This window comes from Mytilus edulis, chromosome 14, assembly GCF_963676685.1.
Source record: "Mytilus edulis chromosome 14, xbMytEdul2.2, whole genome shotgun sequence".
Lineage (NCBI taxonomy): Eukaryota > Metazoa > Mollusca > Bivalvia > Mytilida > Mytilidae > Mytilus > Mytilus edulis.
Genome location: NC_092357.1, coordinates 42,776,492 through 42,791,532, shown reverse-complemented (window position 1 = coordinate 42,791,532; position 15,041 = coordinate 42,776,492). Strand labels below are relative to the sequence as shown.

The 15,041-nt window shown below is 32.5% G+C and overlaps 1 long non-coding RNA gene across 1 annotated transcript; it reads left to right on the top strand.

Moving 5' to 3' along the window:
- The first annotated feature begins 4,146 nt into the window (after positions 1 to 4,146).
- Positions 4,147 to 9,911, top strand: LOC139502603 (uncharacterized). Its single transcript, XR_011658891.1, has 3 exons — positions 4,147 to 4,232; positions 6,205 to 6,415; positions 9,815 to 9,911. It is a non-coding gene; the product is annotated as an uncharacterized lncRNA (long non-coding RNA).
- The last annotated feature ends 5,130 nt before the right edge of the window (positions 9,912 to 15,041 follow it).

Genomic DNA, 15,041 nt, shown 5'->3' with positions numbered 1-15,041 from the left:
TTCCCATAGGTCCAATGTTAAACTTTCGCCCTGTTTCCATGACAATGGCGGCCATTTTGGAATTTCCTTATATTGTCACAACATCTAGGCATATCAAGGAACATTACAATAAAGTTTCATCCAGCTAGGTCTTATAATGAAATATTAAGAATTTGCAATTTTTTTCACATTTTATCAGTTTCCATGGCAATGGCAGCCATCTTGTTTATGCCATACCCCGTTTGCAAATCTGCACATGCTGGTTAACATTATAGTATAGTTTCATAACATTTGGTTCATCCAATTCCAAAATTTAAGCTGGACAAAAAAAGTGGAAGAAAAATAATAAAAAAAGAAACGTAGAATAACAAGATGTCACCCCAACTCCGTTGAGGGTGCCATAATAAGAAAAAAAAGAAACGTAGAATAACAATATGTCACCCCAACTCCGTTGAGGGTGCCATAACTAGATTTGCCATTGCAAGCAATAGCGGATGTCACCCTTCCCCCCATTGCCACTAAGCGGCAGCCATTTCAAAAACTTGTAACAGTGAATGCACATATTTGCATGGCTATACATTTTTCTGTAAATTTTCAGTACATTTAGATCATTTTTAAAAACATGACATTTTTGCTGTTTCCATGGCAACGGCAGCCATTTTGAAATTTTCTAAGTCAAAAGTCTCATCTATACCTGCCAGTTTACAATAATATTAAGTTTCATTAAGTTTGGAGCATTTTGAAAATATTTGACATTTTTCCAGTTTCCATGGCAACGGTAGCCATTTTGGAAATTTCAACTTCAAAAGTCTCATGCAGACTTGACAGTCAACAATCATAGTAAGTTTCATTACTTTTTGAGCATTTTGAAATTTTTGAAATTTTTGACATTTTGGCTGGTTTCTATGGTTACACAGACCATTCCAAATTTCTAATGGTAGATACCACATTGGTACATGGGAGGGAACATACCATCAGAGTTTCAATGGATTTGACCTACCCTTTTAAGAAAGTAAATGCCACTTTTAGGTGTTTTTTGGACCATTTTGACCTGTTTTGTATTGTTTCCATGGTAACGGCAGACATTTTCAAAATTCCAACGCCAAATTCCACATCTTACAATGTTGCTCATCGTTTCTGTGAAGTTTTATTAAACTTGGAGCATTTCCATATTTTGGAAATTTTTGGTGTGGTATCCATGGCAACATAGCAGTTCCAATGATTGCCAAAATCATCCCAAAGCAGTATATAGTGGGCACCTACATTGTATTAAAATCTAAAGATTTTAAGCCTAAGCATTCTCAAACAATTCCCTTAACTCTAAAATTATATTTTTTCACCATTTTTTCGTTTCCATGGTGATGGCAGCCATTTTTTTAGTTCCAATACCGGAAAGAAACAGGCAAGTCAGGGTTCCTTGTTATAGTGCACTATCATTCAGATTGGTTCCTTTGGCTCTGAGAAAACTGCCGGACAAAATTAGGTGGAAGAAAAATAATAATAATAATAATAATAATAATAATAGGGAAAAAGAAACAGAGGAAAAGCAATATGTCACCCGACTTTGTCGATCGGGTGACATAATAATAAGAAACGATACAAAAACAATAAGTCCCCAAAAACTCCGTTTTGGTGACTTAATAAAAAAGAATCGAACAATAACAATATGTCACCCGACCTACCCGACCTCCGTCAGGGTGACATAAAAAAAGAATCGTACAATAACAATATGTCACCCGACCTCCGTCAGGGTGACATAAAAAGAAACGTAGAATAACAATATGCCACCCCAACTCCGTTGAGGGTGCCATAACAAAGAAACATAAGAAAAGCAATATGTCACCCGACATTGTCGATCGGGTGACATAATAATATGAAAAAAAGAAACGAACAATAACAATATGTCACCCCAACTCCGTTGAGGGTGCCATAATAAGAACTGAGCAAAAACAATAAGTCTCCAAACTTTGTTTGGGAGACTTAATAAAGTCTTGCATGGCTATTCTGTTCTGTTCTGGTTTAGAAAATCCCTCCTTCAAAGGACCGATTTTGGCCTCAAATTTCAGGTTCATCTGACGAAAGATTTTGACCACTTTTTAAACACTTAAGTGTCTATTTTATTTGAATTAATTAGTTTATGTGAAAGATTTTAACAGATTTAGTCATTAAAAACGTTCCGATTCAAGCTCAAATATGAAAAATCTACCTAATATGCCGGAAAATGTCACTTTTCAGATGGTTTTTGGTAAAAATGAAAGTGGCCGCATCCGTGTTCATGCTCAACCTTTATATATGTTATGTATTATCATAAAATACAACTTACATTTCAATATTAAGGATGAACACGAAAACCGTCTAAAATTTTACTAAAATGCTAGAATTATGAGGATTTCAGTAATTTAGCATGACTTAATGGTGCTAGTACCGGATATATGTGCATTCTATTGTCAAAAACAGCCCATACTTATGTAGCAGAAGCATTCTACTGTCCAATAAATAACTAAAGGTTTACATTTTAACAATTTTGTAAAACTGCTATATTTTGGGGCCAAAAAGGGGTCTTACTGAACCTACTCCTTTTGAGTCGAAACTGAAGTACCAAATCTTTAAAAAGAATCACCTTTTTTGTAACAGAATTTAACTGTATATATATATTCTTTTTTCAAAACTCCTGAAATAATTTAAAATTATCTTTAGACAGCTTTCATATGCAAATCTTTTTAGAAGTATGTGAGCGTATTACCCCCCCCTCCCTTTTTTTCCTTCTATAAAATTTATTTGTAAACGATTTTGTGTCTTAATTTGTGTTTGCTAATTAACTGCGGTTCATGCTGTCAAAAGTAAAAAATGTCTCCTTGTGTATAAGTTATTGATAAAAAAATATTTGAAGCCGCCAGAAGAATAAATCATTTCCTGAACTTAAAAACATTTATTTGTAAATAAAGACAATTTGCCTAAAACATTCTCTCATATATTTAAACAATTGTAAAATAAGTAATTCAACGACTTTCTTTAATTTTTACTTTTCTTCTTCAGTTTTTTTTTACCCATTGCTCTTCAATTACTGATCACAAATTTGTCGGATACTTTTTATCCTTTTTTCGTATCGAACTTACATGTTAGCAGTTGAACGGAATTAAGTACATTTTTCAGGAATTTACAACTTAAATTTTCAACAACAAAATTCCACACTTTTTAACTGGGATTTTTTTTTTCTGTTTTGAAGGCGCCACCAGTGACCCCGTAGCACACATAACCAACGCCTCACATGGCGTATTCACGATGTTGAGGTATTGACATACAATCACATTTATCAATATACAGCAAGTAGGTAATTTGGTGTTGAATGCCAGTAGGTCAGAATTAGTTAATTCTCAGATCCGGACATCCTGGCATTCACATTTGTCAGGAGGTGATGAAATCCGGAATCCTCTAGATTTTTCATCTATTTGAAGGGGATAACTGATTATTTATATTGCCGATTATTTTTTAACCAGAGGTTATAGTATGTTCAAAATCAAAATGGAGATAGTATATAGTGTCTTTAACAGTATTAAAAGAGTAAAATTACTATATTCAACTGGTTATGATATATATCAATTAAATTAATTTGCAATAAGTCTATGGAAAATCTAGAGGAATCTTATCCGCATCACCTATCAACATTGTTTACATAACAAAAATGCTAATCATTGATTGGTCAGTTACATGTTGTGATGTCACTGCAGATCTGAGAATTGAATTTTACCTTTAAAAGGGTCACTAGCTGTCAAATTCATGTTCATCGATTTTAATCAAATTCACATAACATGTGGTGTTGAATTGTTTATTAAAGTTCCACGCACAATCTTGGCTGATATGCATAAAACCATTATTTCATGAACCGGCATGAAATATTAACTTATCACAGAACTAAAAAAATAAACCAGCGAAAGTCTACATAAAGAGGGTATAGAGAATAACGGGCAAAGAAAAAAAGGAATAAAGAATAGTGAAAGAAAGAGAATAATGGTAAAAAGTGTAAGTCATTAAAAATATAGCTTTAAAAAAAAAGCCTCTTGCATCAATTTGAGGGAATTTACCCAAGATTAATTTTACGGCGGTTATTTTATTTTGGATTAAAAATAAACACAATTGACAAGTTTCCTTCCCCTGCATTTTCGATCGCACATGTAAATAGCACGTTGGTCTCAAATAAGACACTGATACATTACAATACTTGCCGTCAGTATTTGAAAATATTAATTAAGAAGGTATATTAATGCACGCACACTATTATCCACCACAGTCCTAAATCGTTAGTCCGCAAACAACGAGGGTAATAAAAAACCCAGCATTTTGTACACAGCCACCGGCATGCTATGAATTTGAAAGCTTCCCAAATTACTAACTATCAATTTCTATTAACCATAGAAAACTTTTGTCCTTCTTTATCAAAAATGAAATTTAAATCAATTTATTCATATATTTGACCGACTAGAATTAATTGGGGAATTTAAACCAATTCCTATTGTAAGTGATAAAACTATCAGATCATATCAGGGTGATTGAAATGAGGAAAAAGGGGGGGGGGGTTGATCAGGTATTTTGGGGGAAGAAAGAATGGAGGGTGAGTCCCTCGGGGGTAATCCCCACCCCCTTCAATTTGAGAATATGCTATTATCTTGTAAACGGTTTAGATCCCCACCCCTAAACCATATATATTCTTGAATGGGACAATAAAATGAATCAATTAAAATTAAAGGGAAGTCCCTGGGGGGTCACCCCACCCCATTCAATTTGAGAATGTGCTATTATCTTGTAAACGGTTTAGATCCCCACCCCTAAACAATATATATTCTTGAATGGGACTCCAAAACAAATCAATTAAAATCAAAGGTTAGTCCCTGGGGGTCACCCATCCCCGTTCAATTTGAGAATGTGCTATTATCTTGTAAACGGTCCAGATCCCCACCCCTAAACCATATATATTCTTGAATGGGACGATAAAACAAATCAATTAAAATTAAAAGGAAGTCCCTGGGGGTCACCCCATCCCGTTCAATTTGAGAATGTGCTATTATCTTGTAAACGGTCAAGATCCCCACCCCTAAACCATATATATTCTTGTATGGAACAATAAAACACATCAAATGAAATATAGGGAGAGTCCATTGGGGGTCACCCCCACCCTCACATGTTTGAAAAACTTTTAAATGGTTGAGATCCCCAGTGGTTAAGTGAAAAAAAATCCGGATCACAGGGGGAGGATTCTAGGGGTTGGAAGTTCAACTTGGAACCCCTCCTTTTTTTTGGACACTCAATGCATTTGAATGGGAACATATAGTTGGAACCACCCTTCCTAAATCTTGGGTTGGGAACAGGGAACCCCCTTTATAAAATGGCTGGATCCATCCAGGCATACCATCTAGCTAGCTATTAAGGCTTTAAAAATATGAAATAAATCAAACAAGGAAATTAACGGTGTAGGCAACTGTTTTGAATTTTAAAAACAGCCTTTATCATGTTTATTAACAATGTTAAATTTTGTGTGCATTTATTTTTGCTTATTTTCAATAACAAATAAATAATGGACAGAATTGCGTGATTGATTATTGTAATTTACGAAAAATCTGCATACATGTTATCAAATGGGAAGTAGAAACTGGGAATTTGTCAAAGAGACAACAACACAAGTGACAACCAAAGAGCAGACAACGACCGATGGTCACCTATGGGTCTTCAATCATTTGTCAATGCAGTGAGGAAATTTTGGCACTGGTCTTCAGCTCATAAATATGTCTCAGAAATGAGAATGATATACAGCTCTCATTTGCATTAATAAAAACCTCACAATGTGTTCTGAATATCAGAATATACAGTATTGCAAGATACTCTCATATTGTACACATGGAGCTGAGAAACTGTAAAATTAATCATGCTAATTTAACATTTAAGTCCTTGGAATCAATCTTAATATGCATACTGTTGTACAAAGGAATATAAGTATGCAAAAGACATATATATATATATATATGGTCTTCAAAAATAAGAGTATCAATGCTATTAATTTATGACAAGATCTTAATTAAGTAATAATTTTGGTTTGTTTAAATATTTAGGAGGTTAGTATATGACCTCCTTTTTTGTGATGATGTTTTCCTTTTAAAAAAAATGTTTGTATCAACAAAAATAAAAACACAAAGTTAATCTAGAATTATGATTTTATCATTTTTTTATGTTTAGATCATGTAGATTGTCAGCAAGATGAAAAGAAAAAAAATATGCAGCTCAAAAGTCAAAATGTGAATAAGCTGAGGTTCAAGGTCCTACTTTTGCAGATTTTCATATTTTGCATGAATGAATTTAAAGTTTATACCATGGACAGCAGAGAAAGAAAAAAAAACTTTTCAATTTTCCTGCTTCTGAAGGATAAATGTAAAACATCTTGTTTTTGGTAAGTTTTATGCTCTGTTTTAATAGTGTTTGTGCATTCATCTGTCCAGTCCTTCCTCTAAATTGTATCCTCTTTAATTTCAGTAAGTAGCCTGTGGATTTACATATATATACTCAAAATTTAGTACTAATATTAAGGGATTTTAGCATGACATCCTGTCGAATGCTTGTTAAATAAATCATGTTTATGTTCCAGAACATATGAGTATTTAGACTACGCGTACAGTCTGCCCAATTTTAAGAAGTTGGTCAAGTTTATTAGAAACAAATATACATTACAGATCAACATAACTGAAATCTTTAATAGATTAATACAAAAAGTTTAATTGCAGTAGAAATAAAAATACATGTTTGGTTGAGCTCCAGAATTAGACAGTACAAGTACCGGGTATACTCAAATGGTCTGATTGTATGCATATGGTCGGACTGTAAGAGTATACTTATATGTTTCGGACCGTAAACGTACGGTCCAAATACTTACATGGTCTGGAACATTTATACATGTCTTAAAATTAGTATCTGACAAACACGTTGGTGTTTGTGAACTTGGTGATAAGTTATTCGATAGAAATATAATGTTTTCAGATTATAAAAATAAAAAATATCCCATATTTACTTTTAATAAAGAAGGAGATTATTGATGTATGTATAACTGTAAAATGAGACAGCAAACCAACAGCACAAAAAATAAGTATAAAACAATATATTTTTTTGTATCAATGTTATAATTTCCAATATGTCCGAAGATTTCAAGGTATTTTTACATTGAAATAAAACACAAATTGAACTCTGTCAGAACTTCAAAAGCTTAAAGATATATTGTTTCTGTTGTCTGCATTTTGTATAATATATTGAAATTCTAGTGAATAATGGGGGGGGGGGCAAGGGGGGTCCCAATAACAGCAAAACAGCAAATTGATTTGGCTCATAACAGATAACAAGGAATTAAAATGGACAAAAACAGATAACAGTAAATGAAATATTAAAATAATTCGGTCTTTGAGAAATCAGTATTTCTTATTACGGATATAATCCTTTGTAATGCATTCCATTTTTTATGACTATGTTTTTAGTATTAATTTATGTATCTAGAATGTGTTTAAATCACTACTCAATATATTATAATATTTTTTATACGCTCGTTTACGGAACGTATTATGGTGTACTGTTGTCCGTCTGTTGTCAACATGTCGGACATTAACTCAAAAACTCTTTAACCATTTGCATTAAACTTTGGGAAATTGTTAATATCTATTGACGTGAGCTCCCTTTTTTTTTTTTTTTTTTTTTTTTTGGTAAATTTTATATTTTAAGTTTCTGGGTAATGGGTTTTTATTCAACAAAAATTGGTGTTTTTTTTTCATTTCTCTGATAATATCTCAAAAATGCTTTCACAAAACAAGGAATTTTGGTGAATTGTTTATATCTATTAACATGAGGTAACTTTCAATTTTTATAAATTAGGTTTTATTGGGTGATTTACCAGTTTTCAGACATTAACACAAAAATGTTTTCAGCAGTTCTCATGAAACGTTGGTGTATTGTTTATATATATATTGACTGAAGCTCCCTTTGTTGCTAATAAAAAAAAGTGACCTAAAAGAGTTTAATATTCTGACTTTTTCTAAATGACCATTTAATGAGGTGTGTGAATTTTTCTTAATAAAACTATGAGGCAAAGTGGTATACAGGGTAGAAAAATCAAAAGCACCAATTATAAGCATGCAATTTATCAAGTACTTCGAACGAATTTTGACACTCCAAAAGCAATTTATTCCACTATTTTCAAAGGCCTTAATTTATTTGAACAATTCTTTATCAGCTGAGGTTTTTTGATTGTACCAAGTGTACTATTAAGTAGAATACATAGTTTAGTAGGGAAACAATGGCTTGAAACGAAATAAATCTTTGTTTGTAATGAGTTATGTGCAGCTTCAGACCCAAGTACATGCTTGGAACTTTCATTGTACAATGCATTTGGTTCTGCTTTGAAAAGAATTACAGAGCTGAGTCTATGAACCATATTATATAAAAGGTTAAGTGGTTGTTAGGACCTAGTCCTTAATTGAGATCCTTGTCAGATATTCCTGGCCATATGTTTTTTGTCATATTAAGAATTGTTTTAATTTAATATGTCCGTACGGAAAACAAGGAACATTATTCTCATACAAAAAATTCTAAATACACATTCATAAAAAAACAAGAATGTGTCCACAGTACACGGATGCCCCACTCGCACTATCATTTTCTATGTTTAGTGGACCGTGCAATTGGAATAAATTCTCTAATTTGGCATTAAAATTAGAATGATCTTATCAAAGGGAAGATGTATACTAAGTTTCAAGTTGATTGGACTTCTACTTTATCAAAAACTACCTTGACCAAAAACTTTAACCTGAAATTTGCACTATCATTTTCTATGTTCAGTGAACCGTAAAATTGGGGTCAAAACTATAATTTGGCATTTAAATTAGAAAGATCATATCATAGGGCACATGTATACTAAGTTTCAAGTTGATTGGACTTCAACTTCATCAAAAACTACCTTGATCAAAAACTTTAACCTGAAGAGGGACAGACGGACGAACGAACGAACAGACAGACAGACAGACGGACGGACGAACGGACGCACAGACCAGAAAACATAATGCCCCTCTACTATCGTAGGTGGGGCATAAAAATGGAATTTATTACAAAGGATAATCATAAGATATACTTGAATTGTCCTGGACCTCACTTCTGTGATGGGTATATGTTAATGGAATCCTTCTCTGAATACGGGACAAACATATTAGTAGTGGTAGACCCCAATGGCCAATGATCTTCAATTTATACCAAATATTGACTGTCAAAAAAAACGCTAACATTCCAATTTTCAATAACAGTTAACAGCAAATACATTATCACAATAACAGATAACAAAAAAACTAAAAGCCCAATAACAGCTAACAAAGAATAAGACAATAACAGCTAACAGCAAATATATTTTCAAAATAACAGATAACAAAGAATTTAATTGCCCCATAACAGCATAACAGTTAAACCCCTTGCCCCCCCTCAATAATGGAATATGTTATTATAATTGCCTAAAGTTTTAACATTGATCTTTATATATGATATATATAACTTGGGAAAATACCCAAATGTTATAAAGAAGAATAAATTAATTGATTATTATATACCGGTAGTATTAGAATAGGAAGATGTGGTATATTGCTAATTTGACAACTCTCCATCAGAGACCAAAGGATGTAAGAGGTTAGCAACTGATGATATTGGACAACCTTTAACAATCAGTAAAATCCATACCGCATAGCTATTTTTATTAAAAATCATATTATTGCTACATGTATGCAAAAAAATTTATATAATACTTCAGATTTTATTGGTTCTTTTTCAGAAGGATTGAAATTCATCATCTAGAATAAATGGAGAAAACATAGAAACAAGACCAGAATAAATTCAAAGACAAAAGTTGGATCAGCTATTATTTTCATTCGTCAATGATTCGAAGTTCTTTTAAATACCAAAGATATTGAAACCACAAAAATGTCAATGTTCTGTGCCCTGAATGACCAAAAAGTGGACTATAAGATCACACAATGCTGGATGATAAGAAACTATTAATGTTTTGTGTGGAGGGATATTGTGAAAAAAATAGATTTACTTAAATAGCTACTGTAAATTCAAGAATTATTATGAGGGTTTATATTTGCAAAAATTGCAACACAGATGTAAACGCAATAATTTAAACTCCCATTTAAAAATATTTTATATGAATTAAACTGATCTCAAAATCATAAAAAAATAAAATCTCATATTAGTCTTAAATGACAAAAATCCAATAATAAATGCACGCAATAATTTCTGAATTTCAATACTAGTATGTTCAGCCTTATATTAGAGTTTTTCATTGATTTCAAATGGTAAATAATAGTGTTTCAAGAAAGTATTCTATAATTCATAAATAAACATATATTGATACTTACATTATCTACTTTGTTGTTTAAAAGTTTAGTTTTAGTTATAGAACAATATGTTGAATTAACATTTCCAAAGAAAAGAGATATTCAATTCACGCCTGGTAAACCATCTAATCTCAACCAAATGGTTGAGACGGAAAAAAAGTATTCTGGCACTTCCTGTTGAGCTTTTCTGGTTCAAAATATTGAAAATAAACACAGGATAGGTCGAATTTTCGTCGATTTACTGAAAATCAATGACTTTTTTGTAAAATCGGAGAATGTCATGCCATAGATAAATCATAATTGTAACTAATATGTCTCTTCTTGGTTTAAAATATTTTAAATTGAAGTCACAATCACGTTTCTCCTACGGATAATAATGTTTACATTCTTTAAATCCGATAGAACTGCTATGATATTAATGACTAGCAAGAAAATATGTCAATTATTTGTGTTTTTTTAGGCTTTACGATAACCACGTCTGTAAATTGCCCAAATATTTTTTTGTCAAGCCTACTCTGAGCAGAAAAATAAAAAAAAATATAAATGGTTGAGATATAAAGGTATTGGTTGAGTCTTTCTGTCACAATGTTGAGACTTTCTGGTTGCGCTGTACTATTCGAGTTTACCTTTTTTTACGGTTAACCCGATTCATGTTTTCTGTCTGTGGTAAATCTAAGTACACTCAGATACAATTTTAAGCATTGTCGATAGAAAAATGCATGCCTTACAAATATAAATAAGATTATTTTACAATGGTTATTTATTAATATGATTTGGATGAATTCGATTCCTAACAGACATCAAAATTTATTTAATGCCGAAAATGCGTTCATTTATAAAGAAATAAAATAGTTAAAAACTAAACAATCGAACAGGACCCCTTTTCTAGGTTTATTTTATCGTACACATTATTTCAGGTAAAAGGTGGAGATAACTTAAATATGAGTAAAAGATGTCATTTTTGTCATTATAATACTTATCACAAAAAAAATATGATTCGATTTTAAAATTGCTTTGTAAGTACTATAAGGGAGCTACCATTTGATTTTTATGGGGGGGGGGGGGGCTAGAATGAAATTTGAAAAAAATAGACAGGACAGGAGTTTTGAGTAAAAAAAAAAAGGCAGGATGAGACACTTTGCAAAAAAAAAAGGCAGGATGACAATTTAGGTAAAAAAAAGTGAAGATACATGTAAACTAATAAAAAAAAAGGCAGGACTGAATAGAGTGAAAAATAAAAAGGCAGGACAGAGATTACAACTAAAAAAAATGCGGGACAAAATGTTTCATCCTAGGCCGTGATCGCACTACGATCTCTAAATATATAATGCTATTGGTCGTAGTGCAGTATGGTCGTGTTACGGTCTTGATGAGGTCTTGGTATTCGTGTTGAGAGTAGCCAACTTTTATTAATTTAAACATGTTCAAAACAATCGTGATGCGTTCGTGGCGAAATCAGGTGCAGTTCTGTTCTAGTCGTAGATTGTTTTAGTCTCGATTACCCAGACGCATATTTAAATATATCTACTTTGAAAAATAAAGCGGCTGAATGATCGAGACTAAGATTTTTTTAGCCGTGGAACTGTCAGGATCAGTTCCAGGTTCGATTCTAGGTATAGAACTTACCAATGACCAAATCAGTTCTTTGTTAGAACTGTTCTAGCTAGAACTGTCTTAAAAGTGTCAGGAGATAGTTCCACATTTGTCCGCTAGAACAGTTCTCCTGAAGTCAGATTATGACAGTTAGGGGTAATCTCCATTGTATGTACATCTCCTTTGCAATTTTTTTTAAATGAGAATAACTTTTGATGAAATGAATGAATTTAATGATTATCCATTTCTGAATATTAATTCAGTTTAATTTCTTTTGAAATATTTTAAAACTGGATTCGACTTAGGTAAATTGTGGGAGATAGTTAGTTTGAACTCTGACCTGGTCAACTTAAATTCTAAAAAAAAATGTGTGTGTCTATGCTAAGCATGCGATATCTGCTAAAAACTGTGGACACACCTTACCAGATAGCTCGAACTAACGCCGAAAGGATAAACAAAAGTTTTACATTTACAAAATTTTTGCATCCGTTAGGAGTCCGCGATGTAATGACCAAATAAAACGGACGTGTGATATGGCGAAAATTGGGGTGGAATAGGAATTAGAAAAAAAATAATGTCAGAATAAAAAGCCAATAATTTTGCCTGATCATGATTAAGAAGTTGAGCCAAAAATATTAATGATACCAAAGAAAACTAACATACCAATAATTGATTTTTCTTACGCGATTTGTTTTCAATTTGTATGTATCCGTTTTATTATCAATGTTCTTTCTGTGGTACGATTGCCAATGATACAACTCTCCACAAGAGACCAAAATGACACATAAAGTAACAACTAGAGGTCGCTGCACGGCCTTCAATAATAAGCAAAGCCTATACTGCATAGACAGCTATAAAAGGCCCCGAAATGACAATGTAAAACAATTGTAACGAGAAAACTAACGGCCTTATTGATATATAAAGAAAAAACGAACGAAAAACAAATGTGTTACACATAAAAATATAAATAAAGTCGGTGTTGACATGAATATCAATTATGTGGTCATTTTTAAAAATTTTCTGTTTACAAAACTTTGAATTTTTCGAAAAACTAAGGATTTTCTTACCCCAGGAGTAGATTACCTTAGCCGTATTTGGCACAACTTTTTGGAATTTTGGGTCCTCAATGCTCTTCAACTTTGAATTTGTTTTGATTTGAGCGTCACTGATGAGTCTTATGTAGACGAAACGCGCGTCTGGCGTATAAAATTATAATCCTGGTACTTTTGATAACTATTTTAGCACTGAAGATGTCAATTACAACATTATTGACGTTAAAGATTCTGTGCAAAACTGCATCTCAAACGCTAGACTTAATCTCCAGCGTTAGAACTTTAATACTAGTACTTAAAAACACAGCTATTTACTATTTATAGACTCTGTTACAACCAGAGGCCTCTTTAGAAACTGCTGTGATAACTACAGACAAGATTAAAAGTCAAACAATATACGGCAAGTTTATGAATTTTGACAGTTGTATATGTAATTGATACTAAGCTACACAAGGTCATGTTTTTCTCTGACTGTTTATGACGTCTTTACACTAAATTCATTGGATGTTGGATGTGTACGGATCGATAGTTTAGTCTGACCTGCATGATTTTTTTATTAGTTGTTAGTGGCTTTGAACTAGCTGTCAGATAACTGCGAGTACTCTCAGATCTATTCCTATTGTCTTTTTGTTGTCGGGATGTTCAAGAACCCGGCCACGTCCAATTGTATTTTTGTCCATCTGATGAGTTAAACCTTTTTCAACTGATTTTTATAGTTCGTTCTTATGTTCTTATGTTGTACTGTTATATATACCACTGTCCCAGGTAAAGGGGGGGGGATTCCGCTAACATGTTTAACCCCTCCACATTATTTATGTATGTGCCTGTCCCAAGTCAGGAGCCTGTAATTCAGTGGTTGTCGTTTGTTTATGTGTTAAATATTGAATCATATTTGTTTTTCGTTATTTATTTTTTTTATAAATAAGGCCTTTAGTTTTCTCGTTTAAAATGGTTTGCATTGTCATATCGGGGCCTTTTATAGCTGACTATGCGGTATGGGCTTTGCTCATTGTTGAAGGCTGTACGGTGACCTATGGTTGTTAATGTCTTTGTCATGTTGGTCTCTTGTGGACAGTTGTCCCATTGGCAGTCATACCACATCTTCCTTTTCATAGTTGAAAATTTCATTCACCAGAAGATCTCAACATTGTTCCAGAATATCTCAACCGATACCAGAAAATCTCAACATGACATACTTTATAACATATTTAGCATAATGAAATTATATTAGTAAAGAAAAAGAACAAACTATAATTTTATGTTTATAATGTTTTAGAAAAATACTAATTTACTAATATATATGCTAGTTTATCAATGATATCACTGTCATTTTGTCAATAGCAGACTGCGCTGGCCATATTTACCTGCTAGAGAAAAGTCATTACGATGTCATTTTAAATCCCATTCATTTGTGTTATACACGAGACAAACTGTAATTCAAATATCTCTGGCATGACATTCTCCGATTTTACAAAAAACGCATTGATTTTCAGTAAATTGACGAAAAGTCGACCTACCCTGTGTTTATTTTGAATATTTTGAACCAGAATAGCTCAACAGGAAGTGCCAGAATACTTTTTTCCGTCTCAACATTTGGTTGAGATTAGATGGTTTACCAGGCGTGCAATTAAAAAGATTCATCTTATAACAATTTACTACCAAATAGAATACATTGTAACATACACATTACTGTATATTTATATCTATATATTTATAATTTGAATCCCATAGGATTTTATTTTGTCCCATGGGATATTAAAAATCCCATGGGACTACAATTATCCCATGGGACCAAAACAAATCCCATGGGATAATGGTAAATCCCATGGGATTTTGCCCTGTCCCATGGGATATTGAAAATCCCATGTTTTTATAAATCAAATAGAAAAATAAATATAATAGTAACAGTAGAAAACCAATGAAATTATTGAATCCCATGTAATTCCGCACATTTTGGTTATATACATTACATTGTAGCTCTTATTTGAGGCGGCGGCGGATTTGCAAATGAGTG